This window comes from Macaca fascicularis, chromosome 12 (assembly GCF_037993035.2).
Source record: "Macaca fascicularis isolate 582-1 chromosome 12, T2T-MFA8v1.1".
Classification (NCBI taxonomy): Eukaryota; Metazoa; Chordata; class Mammalia; order Primates; family Cercopithecidae; genus Macaca; species Macaca fascicularis.
In genome coordinates, this window is record NC_088386.1 from 87,003,838 (window position 1) to 87,029,526 (window position 25,689).

General features: G+C 41.1%; 1 protein-coding gene across 8 annotated transcripts in view; it reads left to right on the plus strand.

Moving 5' to 3' along the window:
* MYO1B (myosin IB) overlaps positions 1-25,689 on the plus strand; it is a 182,627-nt gene that overhangs the window by 52,880 nt on the left and 104,058 nt on the right. The gene's annotated exons all lie outside the window — the stretch shown is intronic.

Sequence of the window (25,689 nt, forward strand, 5' to 3'; positions counted from 1 at the left end):
TTGCGGACATTGTTCACCAGATGCGTGGGATAGACCAGTGATTTCACTTACTCTGGAAAGTCACTTGTTTGATTTTTCTGAAGAAGGTCACTTGTTAGTGTAAATAATTCCTTCACAGTACCTGTAGATTCTGTTTGTCTGCTCCTTCAGAGTTCTTCGTTGGCGTGCTTAAGAGATGCCGAAATGATTCGGCCACTTCTTACCACTAGAATTTTGTTTTCTGGTCTGAATGACTGAAACATAACACTGGAAAAGTTTTCCTAGATTTGGTAGATCAGTGGTAGAACCGGGTTATTCAACCCTAGAAAGAACTTTTATTCCTCTGAATAAAAATATCTGAAAAAGTTGGAGGGAGAATGCCCAGAAGTTATCGCAAACAATACCTTAAACTTTTTATTTCTCAAGTTATGTTACATTTACTGATTCAAGACGGATACGTTCACTATTTACATTGTCATGCCCACTACTGAGTTTAAAGAAGAGGAAAGAGAAATATGCTGAGTTGGGCCAAGTCGTGTAATGAGTTGAGAACCTCAGACTTCTCCGCTTGTTGCTTAGGCAGAAACATTTCCTGCCTCCTCTCTTGTGGGCATGCAAGCATTTTACCAGAATTCATGTACTTATGATTGTCAGTTGCTACAAGTGGCCCATGGTGTCTTGCAGATGGGAGTTGGTTGATGCAGCATAACACCTTTTATGCAATAAACTGTTGAATGCAGATTTAGAATATTTGTGAACTGCTGCTGAACGTGGGCTGGGACTAATGTATGCAGAAGTGCCTTGGAGGGTGTCAAGCATTCTACAAAGCTATGTCGTTTATTATTACCACCATTGCTATTACTTTTTCGCAGTAGCGTCGTTCTCTTTCTCTCAAAACAGTTGATACGCTGAAAACAACCCCAAATTGTCATGAAATGCACATCAATACATGTGCATGTAGATATTGATGAGGAAATGTTCAGAAAATGTCTTGGCCGTGGAAAAGATTAATTGGTCATTGGCATGTTGGTAGCGGGGCATTTGAAAATGGTTAAGCTGCCAACTTGGGTCGCTTCTAGAGTTGAGACATTTTCAGTCTTTTTACCGAAAGCAGTAGTACTCAAAATGGGGCAGTTTTATCCCCCAGGGGACAGTTGACAATGTCTGGAGACATTTTCGGTTGTGAAACTAGGGGTGGGAGGGTGCTTGCTGCTAGTGGGTCAGGGATGCTGCTAAGCATCTTTCAAAGCATATGCAGCCCTTCACAGTAAAGCATTATCTGTTAACCGCGTCCACAGTGCCAAGGTTGAGAAACGCTGAATTGAAGTGAAAGAACCTGCAGAAAGTCTTCATTATGTCCTAGCAGAAAGGATTTTCTCTGTATGATTAAAGATTGGCTTTATTAATTTTGATAGAACATAAAATCTAATAATTAAGGAACATATATATACCAGTGTCCAGTTGCTTATTTTAGTTTCTCTTGATAATGCAGCATGCAGTGATATATTTGGACTGTTTGGAACTAAAGATTATTTATTATTTAAATGCATGAAAATGGTTATTAATGAATAAATCTGCTGGTATATTTTATCAGTCAAGCAAATTCTGATCATTTCGTTTTCTTCTAGAAGTAGATATTGCAAGTGATCTTGTTTCATTTTGCCTTAAGACAAATAATATCTGAAATTTGTTTTATAAAGTTATCCTGATAGTTAAACCCCTGTGATGAAATACTTTATTTGATACCTGAATATTTTAAATTCTAGTCCTTGAAGCCCCACTTCTCAAAGTATGGTGCTTGGACCAATTGTATCGGAATCTCCACAGGGGCTTTTGAAAAAATTTGGATTCCTAGGTCTTACTTCTCATAAGCCAGGAATCTACATTTTTCATAAGCTTTCTGGGTGATTCTTAGGCGCATGTAAGTCTGAGAACGTGTTGCTTTAGATCTATATTTGAGATGTTTTTCTTTTCTTTCCTGCAATTTATGATCTTTAACAATAATACTAATAAAAATATTTATGGCTAATATTTATTAAGTACTTACTATGTGCAGGTACTGCTCTAAATACTTTATATGTTTTTTTTTTTTTTTTGAGACGGAGTCTCGCTCTGTCGCCCAGGCTGGAGTGCAGTGGCGCGATCTCGGCTCACTGCAAGCTCCGCCTCCCGGGTTCACGCCATTCTCCTGCCTCAGCCTCCCGAGTAGCTGGGACTACAGGCGCCCACAACCGCGCCCGGCTAATTTTTTGTATTTTTAGTAGAGACGGGGTTTCACCGTGGTCTCGATCTCCTGACCTTGTGATCCGCCCGCCTCGGCCTCCCAAAGTGCTGGGATTACAGGCGTGAGCCACCGCGCCCGGCTACTTTATATGTTTTATAACTCATTTCATTCTCAAAATAATCTTGTGAGGTAGGCACTATTACAAAGGGGGAAATTGTCACAGAAAGATCAGGTAACTTCTCCAAAGCCACACAGCTGGTGGGAGTGGAGCTGGGGTATTAACATCAGTTGCCCCTCTTAGCTGGAAATGGGCTTGCCATTTTCTTGACAGGGCCTCTTCCTGTGCACTTCCACCCTGCTACCCTTGGTTCGCCCGTGTTCCTGCACCACAAACCCTCCAGGATAATCTTGACTGTGCCTCAGTTTACCTCCAGCAATTGTCCACATGCTCTTTTTGCATTTTCAGCTTAAATCTCCACTCTAGGAATGTTTAGATATAATGTTTGGGTAGATAGAGAATGTTTAGAAGTCTATTCTAGATCATAGAAGTTCATGGTCCAGAATATACATTTTTATCCCAGCACCTGGAAGATGCCTATAGGAGGCAGCATGGCACTGCTACTCTAATTCACACCCCTCAATCCCAAGGAAAAGAACCACCACCAGCACTAAAATAAAATACATTCTTAATGTGCTTAGGATAAAGAAAAAGACTTTTTACCATGGCCTATAAAGCACTATGTGGTGAGCAAGGTACAGTTTTACTAAAGCATCTGAAGTTGCCAGATCCCTCTCATTCCCTCCCTCCCATCTTGCTTGTTCTCTCAGTCCTCACCACATTCCCTCCTATGAGAGCATCCTTGCATAGAATTCTGTGCCTCTTCCTGGAATGCTTTTCCCTCCTTCTCCAAAGCAACTCGTGTTCTTCCTTCAAACGTCAAATTGCAGAAGACCTCTTCAGGGAGGAACCTTCCTCACTTGCTCCCTGCTGAGGCTAGATCTGTTGCTTTTGCCACATTTACTATTTCATGTTTGTTTAAGGGATGATTTGTATAAGAATTTAATAAGGGTTTAGTAAAAACATATCGAACAGGACTTGGGTTCAAGTCCCAGGTCTTCTATTTACAAGCTGTATTAATCTTGAGCAAATTACTTGAAAAAACTTCAACTCAGAGAAATTAAGTAATTAGTTTATTCAGTGGGAAAAGAATTATTAATTAACTCCTGGGATTTTTGTGAGGGCCAAATATGTAGTTGATATTTAGATAATATAACGATCTAATATGTATAAAGTGCTTAGCATGGAATCTACATAATTCTGTGGGAAAGCAGAGCTGCTTCTATTAACAATGAGAATTATAGCAATTGTTGTAATAATAATGTATGTGGGACACATTTCCAACATTCTCACGTGCTCTGTCTCACCACTTTCTGCATGGTGGGACATTTTCCACTTCCTTTAATGTATTTTCCTGCATTTTTCTTTGCAAATGTTCATCTTTGACAGTATTTTAAAACAGGGTGAATGCTAACTTGGTTCCCTAATTTATGTTTTTAGTAGAGACAGGGTTTCAGGGTTTCGCCATATTGGCCAGGCTGGCCTCTTGGCCAGGCTGGTCTCAAACTCCTGACCTTGTGATCTGACCACCTCGGTCTCCTAATGTGCTGGGATTACAGGCGTGAGCCACTGTGCTCAGCCTTTTTTTTTTTTTTTTAAGACAGAGTCTCACTCTGTTACCCAGGCTGGAGTGCAGTGGCACGATATCAGCTCACTGCAAGCTCTGCCTCCTGGGTTCACATCATTCTCCTGCCTCAGCCTCCCGAGTAGCTGGGACTACAGGCGCCCGCCACCGAGCCTGGCTAGTTTTTTGTATTGTTTTAGTAGAGACGGGGTTTCACCATGTTAGCCAGGATGGTCTCGATCTCCTGACCTTGTGGTCTGCCTGCCTTGGCCTCCCAAAGTGCTGGGATTACAGGCATGAGCCACCGTGCCCGGCCCTTTTTTTTTTTTTTTTTTTTTTTTTTTTTTTTTTTTTTAAAGAGATGAGGTCTTGCTATTTGTCCAGGCTGATTTCAACTTCTGCGCTCAAGAGATCCTCCTGCCTCCTGAGTAGGTGGGACCATAGGCACATGCCACTGTACCTGGCTTACATTTGGAATTTAATTTGAGCTGTGTTCACTGTTAGTCTGCAAAAGCACCCAGGTAATTTTGTAATTCATATTTTTGAAGGTGTCTACAATTTATCTTTCTTTAAATTTTAGATAATTAAAAAATAATTCCATTTTGTGTAAATCTATGACTTTCAGATCATGGAAATGTATAGACTGGTTTCTTACCTATTTTCCTTTCAAAAATAGCTTTCTGTTATCATTTGTGGGTCTGTTAGTCCCCCAAACAGGTAACTTCTCAGCTGGGCTCCTCCTCTGCAGCTCCTTTCCTTCTCTGAACTCCTGTCCCCATTAGGTGGTAAGCCACATCTTTGAGCAGGTTATTGTTGGGTGGCATCCCCAAGGAAATGTGGCCATGCTGCGTGGCAGAGTCTGTACCACCATTTGCTTTTCTAGTTAGGTAAGGGATGTCTCTCCAGTATGATTTTTAACTTCTTTGAAAATAAGGAATGTAAAAAATGTATTCCAGGGAGGACTTAGTACATTTCAGAAAACTCAGTAACTGGATTCATTGAAAACTGCCTCAGATTCCCAAACAGCAGTGATAAGGAAAGACTGAGAAGGGAGAGACGAGGGAAATAATCAAACCACAGGTTGAGCATCCCTCATCTGAAAATCTGAAATCTCAAATGATCCAAAATCACAAACTTTTTGATCATGACATGACATCACAAGTGGAAAACACCACTCCTGACCTCCAAATGCAGTAAAAATGCAGTCACGCGACATAGAATTGATTCCGTGTCCCTAAGAGAAAGATAAAATTTCCTCCAGGCTATGTGTATAAGGTGCATATTAAATATAAATGAATTTCCTGTTTAGACGTGGATCCTATACCCAAGATAATTTTGTATCTGCAAATATTCCAAAATCTGAAACAATTTGAAATCTAAAACACTTCTAGTCCCAAACATCTTGGTTAAGGGATACTCAGTCAATACTTAATCTCCTTCCACTTAGTTGGAATAGCACTGTGACAGTGCACCTTCAGATGTTTTAGTTACCAAATCCACTGGCCTTTTTTATTGGGTGATTGCCTTTTAACCTTGCAGCAGTTGATTCAGTTTATCACCAACAGATGGATCTTCTAAAATCAGATCATGTTACTTACCTTCCTAGAAAACTTCATGGGCTCCCTCTTACTCCCATTTCCTTTGATGCAGTGTTCAAGGCCCTTTATAGTCCAGCTTTAGCTCTCCTCCCTGCTCTCCTCCAAACCCCACTACTCTCCTTTGTGGAATCTCCTCTTGAGTCAGAGCCATTCATGTCTTTTCCTTTCTACGTCTCCTACCCTGTACCTTGTCTCCGCAGTTAAAATCCTGCCAGTCTCCTATGGTCTGTCTGAAAGACTTGGTCAACCCCAGCATAATCCACCAGGACTTGCACTGGCCCTGAGTTATCAGACCACTCATGTGCTCTTACACAGCACCTCTTCTTACTATGGTTGATTAGGTTTTGGTGTCACCCTCCTGAATGAGATAGAAGCTTCTGTAGGTTAGAAACTTTATCCTGCACATCTCTGTGGCGGTCTCCAGTGCTTTTCTCGTAAGAGCTCAACAACTATAAAACAAAAGGGGTTTTTAGTGATTTTTCGTTACATTTTACCAGTGTTATGGCTGAGAGTTCAATGAAATCAAAATGTACTTGATAAGATACTTGTAGAGTTTATTCAAAATTTCATGCAGCATAATGACAATTTTTTTTTCATTTCTTAAAAAAGAAGCAAAAATATTTTTGTGATGCTCTTCAACTCTTAAGTATTTTTTCAGCTTCGATTTGTTCATGTTGTCTGTCTATTGGAAGGAACTTGCCACCAGAAGAAGAGTGTATTGTGGCACCTGGCAACAAGCCCTCTGGTGGTCATAGCCCAGGAGTGAGCTGAAATGTGTCCTTCTTAAGTTAGGATATAATGTGGTGGCCATATTACCTTAGGCATTGTAATCATAATGTGAAGCGGTCCTTCCATGTTATTAAATGAAAGACACAGCAACAAATGTTAAAACTTAGAAAAGTGGCTTATAGCTTTGAATAATTTCTGGTTACCCTCCCTTAAAAATGGGTAAGTAATTAGTGGGAGCACCTGGTATGGTGCTAATGTTAGTCGTCCAGACCTGAGCCGTCTGTCTGTGGACTCTTTGACTCCTACTTTTGGGCCAGACTAATTTTTCCGGACCACATGCCATTGCCCATGAATGATGTTGCTATAATGCTTGTGTGTTTTGAGTCCTTGTGGATCCTGTTGCCATTTTACTCTATTCAAGGTGAACCAGAATAATGTTATAAAGAACATTTCTGACTATATCTCAAAATGTGCCAATGCTGTGGTTGAGTATACAGAGCTTAGGTTAAGATTCCAGGGCAGAAGGCTCACACATTATTGCTTTTATGTATATTTTTCTCTGCAACAGAGTTAAAATTCTGTGAATTAAAGCTGTGTTTATTTTGAGAGCTTTTATTGCAACTAGATTCTGAATTCTCCTGTAGAGATTGCTTGTGCAACTGGATGTGAAAACGCTTTCTCAAGGGTGGGCATGTGTGTGTTGATGTGATGTTGCTGAGGCTGTTGTGTTATTTCTTTCATTTTACTTTTGGAATAGTTGAGCCTTTAAATTGATCCAGTACATCTCCAAAAATAAGTTGCAGAAAAGGGTTTTATGCTTTCCCGTCTGGCATTCTTTTTATTTATTGCTGTAGAGGAGATATTCATTTACTGAGCAAATATTTATTGAGAACTTACCATGTGCCAGGCAGTCTTTCAGGCACTGGGATACAGCGGTGAACAAAACAGATAAAATTCCTGTCTTCATGAGAGAGGCTAAACTCCAGCTTAAGTATTTAGAAGTCAAGATTGTTCACAGCATTGGTTAGAAGGGAGAAAGGGAAGAGCAGAGGAAGGGAAGCTTTCATGAAAAAGAAAATTGAATCTTAAAGGATATTCTTATAAAACCCCCTTTGAGCCATATCTAAGGCAGTTTAAGTCAGTAGATGACGGGTTGTGGTCTGCAAGGCTTTGTATCTCTCCAGGCCTCAGATCTATGCAAGTAGCTTGTACAGAAGGGGATCAGAGCTTTGTTTGCTCTCCAGTTTAGATGCCTTAAGTAAACATCTTGTGTGTAATGACACCATTTTGAAAACAGCTAAAATTACCCTTTTCCTTTTATGCATGACTGTCATGGGTCAAAATAAGCAGAAGGCAGACACTGTGTTTGCCGTCAGTCTTGGGGGATATTTGTTTGATTCCGGACAACAAAGATTAGAAAACTTCTTGACTTAGGCGAGTTTCATATCAGCAGTCCATGTGGTGGTCAAGCTCCGCTGTTGACTTGAGGCTTCCTGAGGCTGGGTCTGCAGTGGGAAACATCTCTGGGCCTTGCACCTAATCAGCTTCTGTAAATGCTCCAAGAACTTGCTGCCTTTGACTCTCAAAGTTTTCTTCCCAGTATATTGTTTTTTGGGGCTATTTTCAAAATAATTTCTTTCAGCTGGGCGTGGTGGCTCACACCTGTAATCCCAGCACTTAGGGAGGCCGAGGTGGGTAGATCACCTGAGGTTGGGAGTTCGAGATCAGCCTGACCAATATGGAGAAACCCTGTCTAATAAAAATACAAAATTATCTGGTCGTGGTGGCGCATGCCTGTAATCCCAGCTACTTGGGAGGCTGAGGCAGGAGAATTGCTTGAACCTGGGAGGCAGAGGTTGCAGTGATCCGAGATTGCGCCCTTGCACTCCAGCCTGGGCGACAAAAGCAAAACTCCATCTCAAAAAAAAAAAAAAAAAACAAGTTTCTTTCAGGATATATACTCTTAGCAGAAAGAGACCTCAGCTAATTTTTCTTCCAGATCATGAAGCTTTTAAAACTCAAGTAGGAAGGTTGGTTTGATGCCAGCCTAATGTTTTTATCATGAAAACTGTTATGATGTAAGAATACGTTTATTAATTGAAAAGTGTTTCTGGTACATCTGGGCAGTTTCAGAATCCTAATTTCTAGACCCCCAATTAGAGTTTTTATCCCTTCTCACCAAATGCACACCTCAGACTCGAAAGAGTTTATTGTAAAAATGCTGTTTGTGAAGCCAAGCCTGTGTTCACACCAGCATACATGATCATTTCAATGATATAATCTTAAAGGGAAAAGTTTGGTTCTCAGCAAAACAGCTGCTTCCTGCCAAAATGTGGCTGGCCTTTGACAGACTCTGCGAAGTTCTGCAATGTCCTGGAAAAGATCCATTTCATCTGGAGAAGCAGCACCGAGGCCTCAGCCCTGAGAAGGGTTAGTATAATTACTTCATCCCTGACAGAGACAGCTACAGTTGGAACCCACCTGGGAACCCCTGTCTAGGGAGGTGGGAGGGGTGCTGGCCCCACCCTTTGTTCTTGAAATTGGAATCTTTCCCACAGTCTGTTGCTGGGACTGGTGTGGCAAGGTAGGTAGGACCAAAGGAGCCGTGTGGGGGTTCATCTGAACAGGGGCTGACAAAAGCTGGTCCCCATCCAGCCAGCCCAGGGAGTTAGCAAAGCCAGGGATAATGAAAGAGTTCAGCAGAGCAAATATGAGGCCCCACTCATGAGACTGCAGAACTGAGGGTGGGGATGGGGCCACCACAGGGGCAGAAACTCACATAGAGGGGAACAGGCCCAGGCGTACCAGCCCCGCGTTCCCGTTTCAGCCTGTCCCAGGGATCCCAGATTCCCAAGTGCAAGTGATTGTTCATTCATCTGATAAACATGATTAAGCATCCACAACATGTTGAGGTGCTGGGAATACAAAGATGAATTTACCTTTAAGGATTCATAGTCTGGTGTGGGAGACAGACTGATAAATACCAAAGGGAGAAAGCGGCCATAAAAAAAGGTGGGGCATGTCCTGGTTTGCCCTAGACAGCCCCGGTGATTCCTGTTGTAGCAGCGTAGTTATTAATAGTGCTCTTGGAATTAACAGAAGAGTCTGAGAATGAGCAGTAAGTGGTGTGGTCCCCTGGGAAATGGGGTACAGCCCTGCCTGAGGAGCTGGGAGATGGGATGGAGGACCCTTGGGTGATAAGTTTGCCGTGTGGATAAAGAATAGGACTCTAGGCTCAGGAGAGAATTTTCTAGTCAGAGGGAACAGTGTTGACTCAGTCATTCATCGTACGATATTTGAGTGCCTACTGTGAGCCATGCACTAGTGCACATACTGGGGACACAGTGGACAAAAATCTCGGCTTTTTTGTGCTTACATTCTAGCACAGAGAGAGGCGAAACACAAGAGAAGTTAATAAAACAAATGGCATTTTAGACGGTGACAAGTGCTGTGGAGAAACTTAACACAGGGAAGGGGCATTAGGGCTGTGGGGGAGTCACGGGTGGTTTACTGTTTTAGATAGGGTAGCCAGGGAGTGCTTTATTGAGATGTTGTATTTCAGTATCATCCTCTAGGGGTAAGAGGTAGTGACATGTGATGTGTTGGGAGAAGAATGTTCTAGGCAGAGGCAACAGCAGATACAAAGGTCTGAAGGGGAGAGAGACAGAGCTAGAACAGCGTGGCACATCAGTGATCTAAGTTCGTGTGGTTTCCTAAGGTTGGAACCTAGGGTGCAAGCTGAGGATGGGCAGATGAGGTGGAAGAGGAAGAGTAGACCCAGGTCACAAAGAATGTTTGTGCTAAGGATTTTTAAGCAGGTAGGAGGAGAGAGAATATGAGCATTGGGATTTGAACTGCTGTGGGTGTACAGGGAAAGAGAAACTCAATGAGAGGTTTAGGTTTAGGGACCTGGTAGACGTTTGCAGTAAGGGACAAGGACAGAAGGCTCATCTGGGGATACGAGGGACACTTTAGAGGCAAATCCATAGGATGCAGTAGCTGGCCAGAAAAAGCGGAGAGGGAGAAAGGGGGATCAGAGCCCAGTCACAATTCCTGGCTGGGATGGAGATGTTCAGAGTCCCAAGCAACCCCTGGAATTTCAATGGCCTGGAGATAGTCTTGTGAAGCAGCAGTTGGTACCTAGAAGAGCATGGCTCCAGGTAATCGACAGCAGATAAATTGTATGTTTCTAATATCATTTCTGATACCAGGTGTGTGACATTTTCCCCCCAACACCAACCAGTTATCTGACACTGACGGGGTGTCCAACAATTCAGTTTGTTTACTGGAAGGGGGTCCCTCAAGAGAGGGTTCTTGGATCTTGTGCAAGAAATAATTTGAGGTGAATCCACAGAGTAAAGTGAAAGCAAGTTTATTAAGAAAGTAAAGGAATAAAGAATGGCTATTTCATCCCATGAACAGCCCTGCGGGCTGCTGGTTGCCCATTTTTATGGTTATTTCTTGACTATATGCTAACAAGGTGTGGATTATTCATGCGTTTTCGGGAAAGGGGTGGGCAATTCCTGGAACTGAGGGTTCCTCCCGTTTTTTGGGTTTTTTTTAGACCACATAGGGTAACTTCCCAACATTGCCATGGCATTTGTAAACTGTCCTGGCACTGCTGGTAGTGTCTTCTAGCATGCCAACACATTATAGTTAGTGTATAATGAGCAGTGAGGACGACCAGAGGGCAGTTTCCTCGCCATCTTGGTTTTAGTGGGTTTTAGCCGGGTTCTTTACCGCAACCTGTTTTATCAGCAAGGTCTTTATAACCTGTATCTTGTGCTGACCTTCTGTCTCACCCTGTGAATAAGAATGCCTAACCTTCTAGGAATGCAGCCTAGTAGATCTCAGCCTTATTTTATTGAGCCCTTATTCAAGATGGAGTTGCTCTGGTTCGAACACCTCCGACATATTCAATTCTGACACTACACAGTTAGCACAGACCACACAGGTCAAAGGCTTAGTCCTACAAGAGTGCCCCACTTCAGACACCAGCCATGAGTGGGGTACCCTGGCTACTCACACTTCTGCTCAGCCAACCCCATACATTTGTGGATTTCCATGATCCTCAGGTTCAAGAATTTGCTAGAACAACTCACAGAACTTAGGAAGATACTTTTTTAACGTTTTCTGGTTTATTATAAAGGATACAACGCAGGAACAGTCCAATGGAAGAGCTGCGGAGGGCACGGTGGGGGTGTGTATGCAGAGCCTCTGTGCACTCTGGGAATGCCACCTTCCCAGCATGTCAGTCTGTTCACCAGCCTAGATCCCCCCACTCCCCCCCAAAAAAAAGAATTGTGTTCAAGTTTTTATGACCCAGAGTCTCCAGCTCCCCTCCCCTCCCTGGAGGTGGGGAGGTGGGGTTGAAAGATCCTCCCCTCTAATCACAGACTTGGTCTTTCTGGTAAACATCCCTATGCTGATGCTACTGAGGGGGCCCCACCTGAGTCCCCTCATTTGCATAGCCTCAGGTATGGGCGAAAGGGACTTGTTGTGAATAATACAAGATACTCCTATCACCCAGGAAATTCCAAAGGCTTTAAGGAGCCCTGTGCCAGGAGCCTGACCAGATACATTTCTTTTTATACCACAGATGTGGACATGTGTATACATTGTTCTTAAGAAGCCATAGAAAGCTTGTCCTGAAATACTCGAATGCTGGCTTCCTGAAGCCAGGTTATCGTTGGAGTTTCTGTATAGAATTTTAGAAACCTGAATTAGTGGGCCATCTTTTTCCAAGACATGTCTAAGGGTAATAACAGTTCAACTCAATAAACATTTGAGTGTTGTGTGCGCAGGATCGCATCCGACCCCTCCAAGTCATTTCCCCTCTCTACTGCCTTATCTTTTTTCTTTCTTCTTCCATTCCCACCAACATAACATGCTGCAATATTTCTCTTGATTCCGCATCTCCTAGCTACCATACCATTTGTTTCCTTTATTACCAAACTGTTTGAAAAGTTGGGTATGCTTATTGTCTCTAGTTCATCTCTTTTTCTTTTGTAAATCACTCTAATTGGGCTTTCATCTCCCACTCCACTAAAACTTCTTTTCAAGATCATTTTTGACCTCCATGTTATCAAATCCAATGGTCAATTTTGAATCTTCCTCTTCCTACCTCAGCAACAATTGACAACATGACCGACTCCTTCCTGGAACCCTTTTAAAATGTGGCTTACTGACCTCCACATTTTCCTGTCTTTCCGCCCGCCTTGGGCTGCTCCATATCCAGCCTCCGCATTCCTGTGGCAAGTCCAGGGGCTCCACTCTGGGATTTTTGCTTTTCTCCTCTGTAGTCATTATTTAGATGAGCCCACGTGGGCTTCAAATACCCTCTATGTGCTGACAATGCCTCCTGGATTTAGATTTCCATCTGGATTTCTCGCCTGACCTGCAGGCAATCCAGCTATGTTCAGCTCTGCAGCATCTCTTTGGATAAGGGGCATCTCAAACCTTAGCATGCTTCAAACCAGACTTAGGATTGCCCCACTCCCTCTTCTCTTTCTCACCTTGGTCAGTGGCAGCATCATCCTTTGGTTACTCCATGCAAAACTGTTTTTTTCCTTTTCTCCTACTGCACACTCAGTCTGTCATCAGGTCTTATGCATCCCAGCCTGATCTTCCTAACCACCTCCATGACCACTCGTGTGTGCCCCAGGCTACCACCCTCCTTTGCTTGGATTATGGTGGTAACCTCCCCACTGCGTCCCTGCTTTAACTTTCCTGTTGCCTCTGCCTCCATCCCCTCAACCGCCAACTGTCTTATCTCTGTGAATGTTATGGCCACTGCCTAGAGTGATCTTTTTTGAAGATCTCCATCAGATTGTTTTTCTTTACTGCTCAAAAAACCTGCAGCGACTCCCTCGTGGCCTGCATGGCTCCACTTGATCTGGGCTGTGGCCACCTCCCTGACTGCATTTGTTACTTCTCACCCTCCCTCCCCAGCCACACTGTCCTCCTTGCTCCTTCTTGAACATGCCACTCTCAGCATCATTCTTGTACCATAGAGGGGCTGACTTATTCTCTCACTGCAGTCAGGAATAGCAATCCCTGAAATAGCAGTTCCTTCCCCAATCACCTGTTATTCTCTTAGACTACTTTATTTTTCTTCAGAGCATTTGTACTTACCTGACATCTCACCATGGACTCATTTTTTGTTATTTATTGTCTTCTGCATTAGAATGTCATCTCCATGAGCACTTGTGCTTTGTTTATTTTACCATCCCTGTATCCATAGTAATTAGAACAATACCTGGTGCAGAGCAGCCACTCCATAAATATTGGTGGAGTGAGTGAATGAATGAATAGATTGGTGGGGGGTGGGAGGGCTGCTGTTTGTTAGAAACTATAGAAGATGTGGTTTTGTCTTTAAGGATCATCCATTCTAGTTGTGGGTTGGGGGTAGCTACATAAGCCACATTTTAATGTAGCGATATACTTACAAGGAACAAGTTAGAAGTGCAGAAAAATTGGTGGGTTCAGAAATTGTGAAGGTGCCACTTGTGTTGAGTCTTGAAGAAGAATTCTTTTTTTAAGACAGAATCTTGCTCTCTCGCCAATGCTGGAGTGCAGTGGCACAATCTTGGCTTGCTGTAGCCTCCACCTCCTGGGTTCAAGTGATTCTTGTGCCTCAGCCACCTGAGTAGCTGGGATTACAGGCATGTGCCACCATGTCTGGCTAATTTTTGTATTTTTAGTAGAGGTGAGGTTTCACTATGTTGACCAGGCTGGTCTCGAACTCTTGACATCAAGTGATCTGCCTGCCTCAGCCTCCCAAATTGCTGGGATTACAGGCATGAGCCACTGTGCCCAACCTGAAGAAGGAATTCTTGAAGTAGGTGGCTTTTGTAGGTCATAGAAGATAAGGCAAAAAACAGTTTTGGGTATGGCATAATGACCCTGGCTGTTAGGAAAGGGAAATGGTATTAGAGTTGAGAATGTAGAGCTATTTTTTAATTTTAACACAACATTCAAACACCAATCTGCTTGAATCATTGGGAAGTTTGAAGGATTATGAAGGTTATTCCAAAGTAATAGGAGGAGAGTTTGGGATAAGGAAATTACTTAAAATTACAAGCTATGTGTCTGGAAAAATTGCCATCTTACATTTCAGTCATCAACTGGAAAAAATTTTCAGACTTGTTAAATATGCCTAAATGTATACGTGTGTAAATGCGATGGTTTAATGAATGAGTGGTGAATGATTTAATGTTGAAATGATGTAAGTGTAAACAGATGTTAATTCATTTGTTTTGCAACAGAATTTCTAGTTGCTATTGGTGTTGAGTCATAATGTTATTTAGGAAGGGGCAGCATTTGATATGAAGAACACTGAGTTTAACCTTAATTAACTCTTACAAAGCCCTTTGAAGCCATCCCCTTAGGATATTAGTGTTCATTGGATGCATAGATGGTCAGCTTGAGATCCAAAAAGAATATCCTTGTATCCTCAGTTACCGTAGGAACTTCCTAAGCCTTATAGATGACTTAGCCTACTTTCACATAAATTTAATAACAGAGGAATAAGTTAGAGTATATACATTTTCTACTAATGTTTTTCCATCAGTCCACATCAACAGCCAAAACTTAGGCTGTTTTAGCACCTGGAGGGAGAGATGATTTGGGTGGTTTGCACCACAGACCTCTACCTTGGGAAAACACATGCAGGCATAATCATAGGTTATCTGCGGAAGATCTTGGGTTACTGGCTTAAGACTGGAGGGTTTCATTTCTACTTTTATCCTCTATATTTTCATGAAGGGTTGCTAAGGGCCTTGGATGTTTTTTTAGAAATTGCTAGTTTTTAAGCCATTGCTTTGCTTTCAAAAGGCATATTTTCACACTCATACACCCTACCTCACATTTGGCCATGCAGTGTTGCTCCTGCTTTTATCTGTATTTATAATTAGTTTGGCCGTTATTAATAGCAGAGGCTTATGCATATTTTTCTCAAGTGAATAGCATTATGGATTAAAAAAAGGGACATTCAAAATGGCAGGATCTCATCTAAGGTCAGGGAAATGTATTAAAGAAAAGTGTTACCGAAGTATAAAGGTGTTAAAGGCATAAATTATAAAATGAACACATGTAGCTATTTAAGATTACATGATAGAGTGAGTCATGGCTATCTGGTTACTCATTACCTGGAATGTGGGTACAGGGAAGGAGGAAGTGTGGAAACGTGTTCCTAAAACAAATAGAAAACGATATATAACACTTTGAACATTTGCGTCCTTTCTATAACTTAACTTTTATTATAAGAATATTATATCTATGATTGTTAATGTCATACTTTGTCTTATAGGCATAGTTTAGGTAGCAAAGACACATTTTAAATTTTGAAAATCTTTGTCATTTTCTATAGTTAGAGACTTTAACTTTCTTTGATGTTTACCTCTATATTGCATTGATCTTGAATAGGACTCTTTTAAAACCAGAGCTAATTAAAAATTCTGCCTGTGAAAAGAGAGAAATTGAGTTTGGTAGATTTGTAGCTAGTGATCAATTGTACATTGTTTTTTCACTTGGCCTCTGGTGGCCTACCGTTTGTGAAATCCCACTGTTTGCTTCATTTCTCCTCTTTCACAGGCACTCTGGTCTATATTCTGTTTTACTCACTCCACATATTGAAATCCTACTCATCTTTTGTGGTATATGGGAAACCACCTCCTTTTTGAAGCCTCTTCTCTAAAGGCCACTCGGTGGTTCTAAAACATGTAGTCCATATTATGCATTCTGTCACAACCATGACCTTTTATATATGATTTTTATTAATCATATGACTTTTATTTATCTTATATATCTCATTGTCTCCTATTTGAGTATTGGACTTCTACAATAGTGGGCATTTTTGGAAGAGGGACTACACATTATACTTTGTTGCTTCAAGATCGTTGGCCTTAAAATCTGCCTGTGTTTGGTTATCTACAGTTAACTTGTCAGGCAGCACCATCTTAATGTATTGTGTGTATTATAAAACATACACAAGACTGGGAATTTTTAAAAAGTGATGAATACAGAAATATAAACAGAAGTTCTGATGTTTATATTTGTACTCTAGTGGCTCATCTTGGGCATGCTAGGATGCCCACACCTCACTTCAGAAGCCTGGCATTAGGTACATAGTAGGTATTCAGGAAATAGTTATTTTTAGCCTTCAGCTATTCTGTACTGCTTACTAACATAATTCCCACCTGTTGGAAATGAAACTTGAGTTTACAGTCTAAGCACGTTTGAGACCTTGTAAGGGGGTATAAGGAATGATTAGTCAGAATAAGGTAGGTTATTTTTGGGCGACAGGCCTTCCTAGCTCAAGGCATAACACAACAAAGGTTTGTTTCTCATGAAACACAGTTTGATGGAGGTCAGTTGGGTTTTCTCAGAGGCTCTACTAAAAATGGTTGATCAGATATCCAAGCTGCTTCTATATTGTAGTTACAATATCTGGAACACATGGCTTTTTTTTTTTTTCTTTTTTCTTTTTTTGAGACAGAGTTTCACTCTTGTTGCCCAGGCTGGAGTGCAGTGGCACGACCTCCGCTCACTGCAATGTCTGCCTCCCAGGTTCCAGGAATTCTGCCTCAGCCTCCCAAGTAGCTGGGATTACAGGTGCCTGCCACCATGCCCAGCTAATTTTTTGTATTTGTTTGTTTGTTTTTGAGATGGAGTCTCACACTGTTGCCCAGGCTGGAGTGCAGTGGTGCGATCTCGGCTCACTGCAAGCCCCACCTCCCGGGTTCAGACCATTCTCCTGCCTCAGCCTCCCGAGTAGGTGGGACCACAGGTACCTGCCACCACGCCCAGCTAATTTTTTGTATTTTTAGTAGAGTCGGGGTTTTACCGTGTTAGTCAAGATGGTCTTGATCTCCTGACCTTGTGATCCATCCGCCTCGGCCTCCCAAAGTGCTGGGATTACAGGCGTGAGCCACTGCACCTGGCAATTTTTTGTATTTTTAGTAGAGACGGGGTTTCACCATTTTGGTCGTGAACTCCTGGTCTTGAACTCCTGACTTCAGGTGATCCACCCACCTCAGCCTCCCAAAGTGCTGAGATTACAGGTGTGATCTACTGCGCCCGGCCCACACGGCTTTTAAGATTGCTGTGGAAGGTGAAGAGAGAGCATGATAAGGTCTTCTTCAGTGACCAGTGCATAGTCACATGGGCCCAGCCTAACTGCAAAGGAAACTGGGAGATACATTCTCCCCTTGTGCCCAGGAAGGGAAAATGTAATGGGATTTAGTTAATATATCACATGGTCTCCTGTCTGCTAGGATTATTTCAGTAAGGTTGTTGCTGTTTGATAATTTAACTTGTGGATATCATGTAAAGCAAGCTTCTGTGTGAATTTAAACTTGAGTTCAGTAGTATAATTTAGAATGAAAGCCCTCTTAAAATATTTTCAGTTTTTAAAAAAATAATAATTGTAATCATGGTGAATTTCCACATTTCCAGTTTAATTTTATTTGAATGCATTTCTACAGAAGTAAAACTGTTCATCCATTTTTCATGTTTCTGTTGTTACTTTTTTTCTTTCACACTATTGTTTAGCAGACTTTAGTAGCTTTTTGGTTTATTATGAACAAAGACTTTTTTAGTAGTGTTACATTTGGTTGCTATTGCTTACAGAAATAGTTGATACTGTGTGATTATTGGTGATTATTTGAAGATGTTTTAGTGCTGTGGTAATTTATTGGAGTAGATCCATCTTTGTTCCAATTCTCATATTACTGATTTTCTTGGAACCAATATGTCTATTGGAATTATTAGAAAATTAGATGTTGGTCTTTTCTATATTCATTCGCATATTCATCCATTGGGAATTTTGGTAAAATGGTTCTAACCAGCTTTGAAACTTAAGCCAATGCAATGTTAGTGTTTTTGGATTCAACTCTTCCCAGATGGGTGATGAATAAATAAAAGTCAGTTTCCCTTATATTCAAGAACTTAAAGTTGTGTTTAAGGACAACTTTAATTAAGTTCTTTTTCCACATATGACTATAGTCAAAGAAGGTGAAGAAATATGAAAATTTTAGAAAAGATTGCAGAAGAATATTTTTGTTAAGAAAGGAGAATAATGGGTTTTCGCAGGTGAGATGGGGAAGTTTCAGGTTATTGGATAATGCATTAAGAGTTCTATTTCCATAATATGAGTCAGGGCAATAGGCTTTCAAAATTTCTCTTGTCTCAGTGGTGCTATGTTTTTAAATTGTAGATTTTTTATTCTGCTAAACCCGTGTGTGTCTGTTTGCATACTGAAGATTTTTCTAGATTTGATAAGAGTTGCAAATGTTACAGATGTAAGTGAATAAACAAAAATTATCTGGGAAAATATATAGCTCTTCTTATAAGGGGGGTTTGTATATTGTGAGGCATATTCATCCATGCCCCCACCCCTTATCCTCCCACTGTCCGTCCGTCCGTCCATCCATCCATCCATCCATCCATCTTCCCCTGCTCCCTCAAAGCAAAGCTTTTCTTGTATGCATATATTTTAGTCATACCAATTGCCTTTTTTAGATTTTATAGTTCAGATACATATGAAGAAGATCAGTGTGAACTAATTATTATATTCCCCACTTTCAAAATTATCTTTCCTACTATTCAAAATAGTAGGCTGCATAGTAAGCTGACCAAAGGCAGTTTAGTATTTTATAGTCAATGTAGTAAAATAAATAACTTTCTAAAACTCAGAGCAAAGGAAACATAGAAAATAGATGAGACCCCAGTGAAAGTTAATACCATGACATCTTCTAAGCTTACTGAACTTGAACTTTTCATTTCCTGGTAGTCAAAGCAAAAAAGGGAAATGTGATCAGTCACATTATTTTTGCATATAAGATCAAAGTGCATTTGCTCAAAAGAAGCAAAGTTTTCCTTGCCAGTTAGATTTCAAAGAGATGTCTCCTATGAGACTGACTATGTGAAGGGTGTCATCATTAGTAATGCATTTTAGATAGCTGCTTCTCATGTCACTAAGTGGAAGCAGCAGACATAACACCAAAGCACAGTTTAGGAAAAGCAAATCTATAAGATGTTTAAGTAAGTGGCTGTCATCCTTGGCTGTTTGTTAGAACCAGTTCAGAATTCCCTTAGAATGTATAGAGTTGTGGAGGGGGAACAAGGTTTCAGCTACCTAGGTGCATAGTATACATCCAGGGATGGGAACCATGGGTACAAGTGCTGAGCTTATTGATGGTTTGATTCAATTAAAGAGTGCAAGGAACAGATAGATTGCAGTGTTTCCTTCAGGTGCCTGGTAGTTCTGTGACAGTTTTTTGTGTTATTTATTTCTTTTCTGTTTTCTCGTAAATGGGCTTTGAATTAAAGGTGGTCTTCAGATAATTGGAGGTTTTATTCTCTGGTAAAGGCCTAGAGTACACAATTTCCACTGCCAATAAAAGATCCTTAATTTTAAAATTCATTAATAGATTGGTCTGCCTTCATTTTACGAAAATTTAGGAAGCAAACCTAGACTCGTTTGAATAGATGGCCCCTCATCTCTACAGAGATTTCTAGAGAGATTAGGGACCATAAGTCATATGACAAATAGAAAGCTCTCCAGACTGGAACTTATTTACGATGGTGATTCCCAGTCTTTGGGCCTCTGGAGTTATGGTAGAGATTGCTGTTTTCTCAATCAGTAGGTATTTGAAGTACACATATTTGAAGAGAACCGTCATATGTGAGTGTGAGTGTGTGTGTGTGTGTGTATGTGTGTTTTAACCTTTAAGCAATAAGGCTAGAACTACTAGTCTGGAATGGTTTTAGAAATTGGCATTTCCTATTTGACAGTTTATAAAAATGTCAGGGATGTCTTCCTTTAGCAGGTGTTCAGTTCTAAAATCTCTGGAGACATGTGGCTTCATTCCAAATCTCTGTAGATTTTCTTCTCTGTCAGCAAGCCTGCCATTGGCATATAGAAAGCTCCAGTGAGGGTCCTCTGGCATCATCCTAGGACTTGTCACTGAGTTGATTGGATGTAACAGCATGTCACATCTCAGGGGGAAGAACGGCATGCAGGTGAGGAGCAGAGGTTTGTCACTGTAGCTTTTCTAGGCAGTCTCCTAGCAATTTAAGTTAGAAAGATTTAACGTGTGGAGTCTTTGAAGATGTATTGGTTCATTCATCCAAGAAAATTTTGAGCACCGCACCTCTGCAGGGTTCAGTGATTTTATTGGTGCAGAAAACCTGTTCTCAACATAATGTTAATTTGGAACACCGAAAGTAATCCTTCTTTGGAGGACGTATTTTGATGTGCGGAGGCAGAAGGGGACTGTGATAGGTAGCTCTTGGTAGCTTTAGCAAGCCATGATGGAGGGAGAGCCTTGGACTTGAGGATCTGGAGAGCAGGGGCAGCCTCATTTTTATTTTTGCATCCTGTCCAATGCTGGGCACAGTTGTTGGCAGATTGTAGGCGCTGGATACATCGGCTATAGAACTCAAGAGGGAAATGAGGATAAAAGTGATACTTGTTCAAGGGGGACCTAGAGAACTGACCACACAGTTTTTAGAGATGAGTGGGCATATCAGCTGGGAACTGGAAGCAAGGTAGGAAGGATAGGAGCAGCATATTCTCATTAGCCAGCTCTGAAGATGACTCTAATTGCCTTTGCTCCTTAGTTGGAGAACTAGCAAGGGCCTGCAATGTTACTAGTGCAAATGTAATCACACTTTGACTTTTAAAAGGAGAGTTAGGTGCCTATGTCTTCGCATTGAATTTATACAGACTAGCATTAGAGCGCATTGCTGAGTCCAAATAACCCAAATGAAGAATTTTAACTAGAGTATAAAATAGAGCCTCACTCCTCTTTAACTTAATTCTTTGAGTATTTTAAATCCACAGAGCTCTTTCTTTGTAAGCATATGAATGTGCACTTATATATGCCTACTGAAATAACACTTTATTTCATTTCCTCTTTGTTATTTGCAAATAGCTGGCAAGCAAACATAGACTTTGAAAATGCCATACATTAATTTTATCTCTTTTTTTGCATGAATAGCAGAAAAGATGATGTTAGGATTAATTACACCAGTTTTTTTCTGAGCATATGCCATGTGTTGCACTGTGCTAGGGAATTAAGACTCACCGTCTTAATTCTCTCAAGAGAGAGAAACTGTAAACAAAAAGGTCTCCCAAACTTAAAACACAACATATTACACACCATATTACAAGGCTGTAATAGATGTAGAAATAGGATTTTATAGGTGTACAGGTAAGGGACTCCTAGAGCGAACTGAGAGGCAGGGAGTTCCAAGGAAATGAGCCAGGAAAAGTAGCAGGGCCAGCTCTAGAGAAGGGCCTTGCTTGCTTTGTAATATGTAGCACATCAGTGAGAAATCAAGCTTTTAGGATTTGGTTCTGTATGAGTGTATCTTGCCTGGTTTTGACCTTTCTGGGTAACCAGAAATCAGTCTGGGTATATAGAAATGGAGCTTTCCTATTGAAGATACAAGCTTGTATCAAGCTTATATTTTATAATAAAAATATATGTATTATGTAGAGCTCCCAAGGACCTGATGCCTGTCTCCAGATTACCCTGAAGCAGTCTCTGTTCTGATCCAAGGTCTCTCACTTCTACCCAGCTATTTTGGGAGGATTGTCTCTAGTCTTTTATCAGATAACTTTAAGCCCCTGCAGATATGTAGTAATAAATACCAACTTCTGCTTGCAGATTCAAGTGTTTGCTTCTCTCAAAAAATATATATGTAATCTGTGTGTGATATTTCAACAGTCATTTTCTTGTAGCCACTTTTGAGACGTATTGACATGACCTAAAACACTTTCAAGCAGATATTTGAGTGCTGTGCATTTGGATGTGTTCTGAAGCAGCGCTGTCTCTGATGGAAGCGTGTAAGAGTTGTTTGAAGCCCTTTGTATCAGGGCACTTTCTGTGTACCGATGTTAAATCTCCCTCTAGCAGTCACATAGTTTAAAGCATGGCTGTTTAGTCACTCCCTGCCTAAAGTCCAGGGCCAGGCTCTGCCTAGATTGGTGGAGAGCATAGGAAGCTTGTAAACCGATGAGGGAGGGAGTGGCCTCTTTGCATTTTAGGCTAACTCCAGTAGGGAGGAGGGGGGCTGCAGGGAAGAGAGCCTGCAGGCAGAGTGGTATGTGTTATTTTTGCTTTACCCATTCTTATGTGACCACTTTGGAGTCATTTTGTTATGCAGACATTTTAGCATTGAAAATACCATAAACATAAGCAATCACAAATAATATGTAGAACAGACTTGGCATCTTGAGCTTCCTTATTGTTGAAACCCTTTCTTTAGAATGGCAACCAGGACTGGGGTAAGGGAGGGAATGGAAGTGGAAACCCTCTGGAAGATACACTCATATAAGCCCTACTATGTTGACCATACACAGTCCTCTCAGAGAAAGCTGTCAGTCACTCTAGGCCTGGAGCCTGCTCAGTCTCTGAGGGGACTTCTCTCTCCATGGTCTGAATCATCATCCTCTGAGGTCCTTTGAGTCACTGATATTCTTTTTAAAATTAAGACATGGATTTGGTTAAGTCTTGATGGAACTTACTTGTTTTCTATTTGAAAGACTAGAGGAAGGGTTTCTACATTTTGTCTCTGTTCCAGATTTGCAAACCTTGTTTGAACAGATACATCATAAACCCTGGGTATGATGGGATATTGAGCCTCCGGACCACATTAGGATCATCTCAGTCAAGACTGCTCCCAAAATCCTTGGACCTGCTGCTAAGACATCTCTGTGGTGCCTACGCAAAATAAATGCATTATGCTTATCATCAGAGTACACCTTTGAACCATCGTTTTGGGGGACAGAACTGATACAATTTTGCTTTGAGTTCTAACAGATTTCTTACAGAAATGTTTAGAAGTATGAAGTTAAATCTGGCTACAAGGAGGACAAGATGAGGAATGGAGGAGGAGTGATGGTAATGAAAAAAGCAACGTATTTTGACAGCATTGTATCAAGATGGCTTGTGAAAATGTCTTGCTTAGATATAGAAATCCCCATTAAGAGGTTCCTGAAGGCCAAAAGTGAGAAACTCCTCTAAGACAGTGGCAAGCTGGTGATGGTAAAGAAAGGGTGGCTTTGGAAGGTACTGGGTGGCTGGATGAAAGAAGAAAAGCAAAATTTTAACTCAAAAAAACTTTTTTCTGGTTCTAGTATTCTTCTCTAGTATTCCTCTCCTGGGAAAGGTTTTGTTGTTGTTTTCAACAGGCAACATGGACCAAATGACTTGTCCTCACATAACTAAATTATTTTCTAGTTAGATAGTACATGATTTCTCTAAACTGAGCTCCTGAGGGTAGGGACAGTATCCTTTGTATGCCTCTGCCTGACACTCTCCTGACACATAAAATGTTTATGGAATTAATGAGTACTGAATTATCTTAAAATTATTCCCAGAATACTTCCTTCTTTACAGTATCATGATATGAATTTAGCTATTAACAAGGAAGACTCTTATTATTCTTATTTTTATTATTTTGCCAATTCACTTTTCTTTCTGTACAATAGTATATGCAAGCTCAGACATTTCATGGTACATACACAGTGGTCTGTGTGTATGTATGTGCAAATATCTATATCCAGGCATCTCATTAATATTGGTAGATTTAATTGAATTTTGCAGCCACTCCATGAAATGGCCACAGATTCGATTTTCCTAAACATGGATGGATTGGCGACCTTGATTCTGTAAGGCACACCCACAGATTCAGCCCCCGCATACCTTTTAGTCTTTTGTTGAGTACCTGCTGCATTTCAGACCCAGAGCACTTTACAGACATCCTCTGCACAGCCCTGTGAGGCTTCAAGCATGAACCAAAGCTTGAAGAAGTTGATAACCTTTTACTACTGCCCATTTTCTCTCCTTTATGCATTAAAAAAAAATTGGACAATATGTACTTGGAGTTCCAGTTCAAATGGCATCTCTACCCATTGCCTTCTGTGATAACCTCAGCCAGATCTCTCTGCACTTCCACAGTACATGGTGCTGTTCAGGTCCCCAGCACAGTGCTTTCTAGGGCAGATAGGGCACTGGGGGCTGTCAGAGTTAGAGGAGAGTGTTTTACATTTGACTCTTGTAAACATGAAAGCTTCACTTAGCTAAGCAGTCTAACTCTTTGGGATGTGGATATGACGTACTTTAGATCAGAATGTATTTCTAAGTTAGACAAAGAAAAAGTGGCATATGAGGTGGTGCATTTTAAGTCTTTAAATCAGTAGGGAGCATCTGTCTGTAAAAAATAAGCAGAAACCATTCTTTTTAATAAGTGCAACATTAAATTTAGCATTAAGTTCTAAAGGTGATTAGCAAGGTCTGTAGAGTGACTTCTCTTGGGATAAGTGTTTCCATGATTTAGTTGCCTGTAACAGTCATAAAAATCGATCATGAAATTAATTGAAATAAGCCATTTTTGCCAAAAAGTTTGGAAACATTTGTGTTGGGAATTTGTTTAAAGTGTACTTACCTTGAACCAGAAAGGCTATTCTTGTAGACCATAAGTGTGCAATTCTTTTAAAAAGAGTTGGGTATTAAAAGGTGATAGTTAGAATTCTTTTGTTAAAAGAGATAGTAAAAATGCTTTAAGAGCTTATTGAATTTGAATTAAGAGCCCCAACTGCATATTTGTTCTTTTCCCCAAGTCGATGTGTTTTGTTAATTTCTGGATTGGGGATATAGCATAATTTCCTCCCGGCTGTCTGCTTCCTCCCAGCCTCTTTCCTTGCATGTGCGTTGGGGTTCAGATTTTGCAGCTTTCCATGACATGCTGCTTTCAGTAAAAGTCATCTTTCCTTTTCTGAATACCTTTAGGAGTTTGCAGGTATGTTTATTACCTTCTACCCCCTTTTTGTGGGGGAACTTAGATGTCTTTCTTGTTGGGTTTTAAGCTTCTAGACGACAGATTCTCTTCATCATCATCCTTAGAGCCCTCACAGTGAGTACAACGCCTCTTACCTCATGAGTATCCATGAACTCCTTTGGGAGCCCTGCTCTTCTGGATGACCTCACCCCTGCTTCCACACACTCTTCCATTTTAGTTATTAAGGGATTAAATCAAGGCAGTGGAAGCCATTCATGCTTCATTAATTTGTGAGATAACGGCCTGCAGTAGCAAGGGCAGATAAAGAAGTGGAATTAGCCTTTTTGCTTTTGACCTCTTGCCAAACCCCAACAGGATGCTCCGCTGTGGGGAACTTCCCCCCTGTGGTGGTTTTGTGCCTAGGGCATTTCTAGGTACTGTTTTCTTTGAAGCAAGTTTCAGAAGGAAGTCCTCAGCAGCACAAGGAATTGCTGCTAAATTCCAAAGAGTGGCTTCCAGGCCCTCAAGACAGATGTTTCCTTCTCTCTGCTTTTATACCTTAAGTTCAGTCCTTTTCCTTCCTGGGATAATTTAGTCTCTCTAAATCCCTTATCTACTTCCTAATGTGTGTCTCCAGTACCTGGCTTTTGCAATCCACCTTTGCAAAAGAGTCACTCTTTGGCCC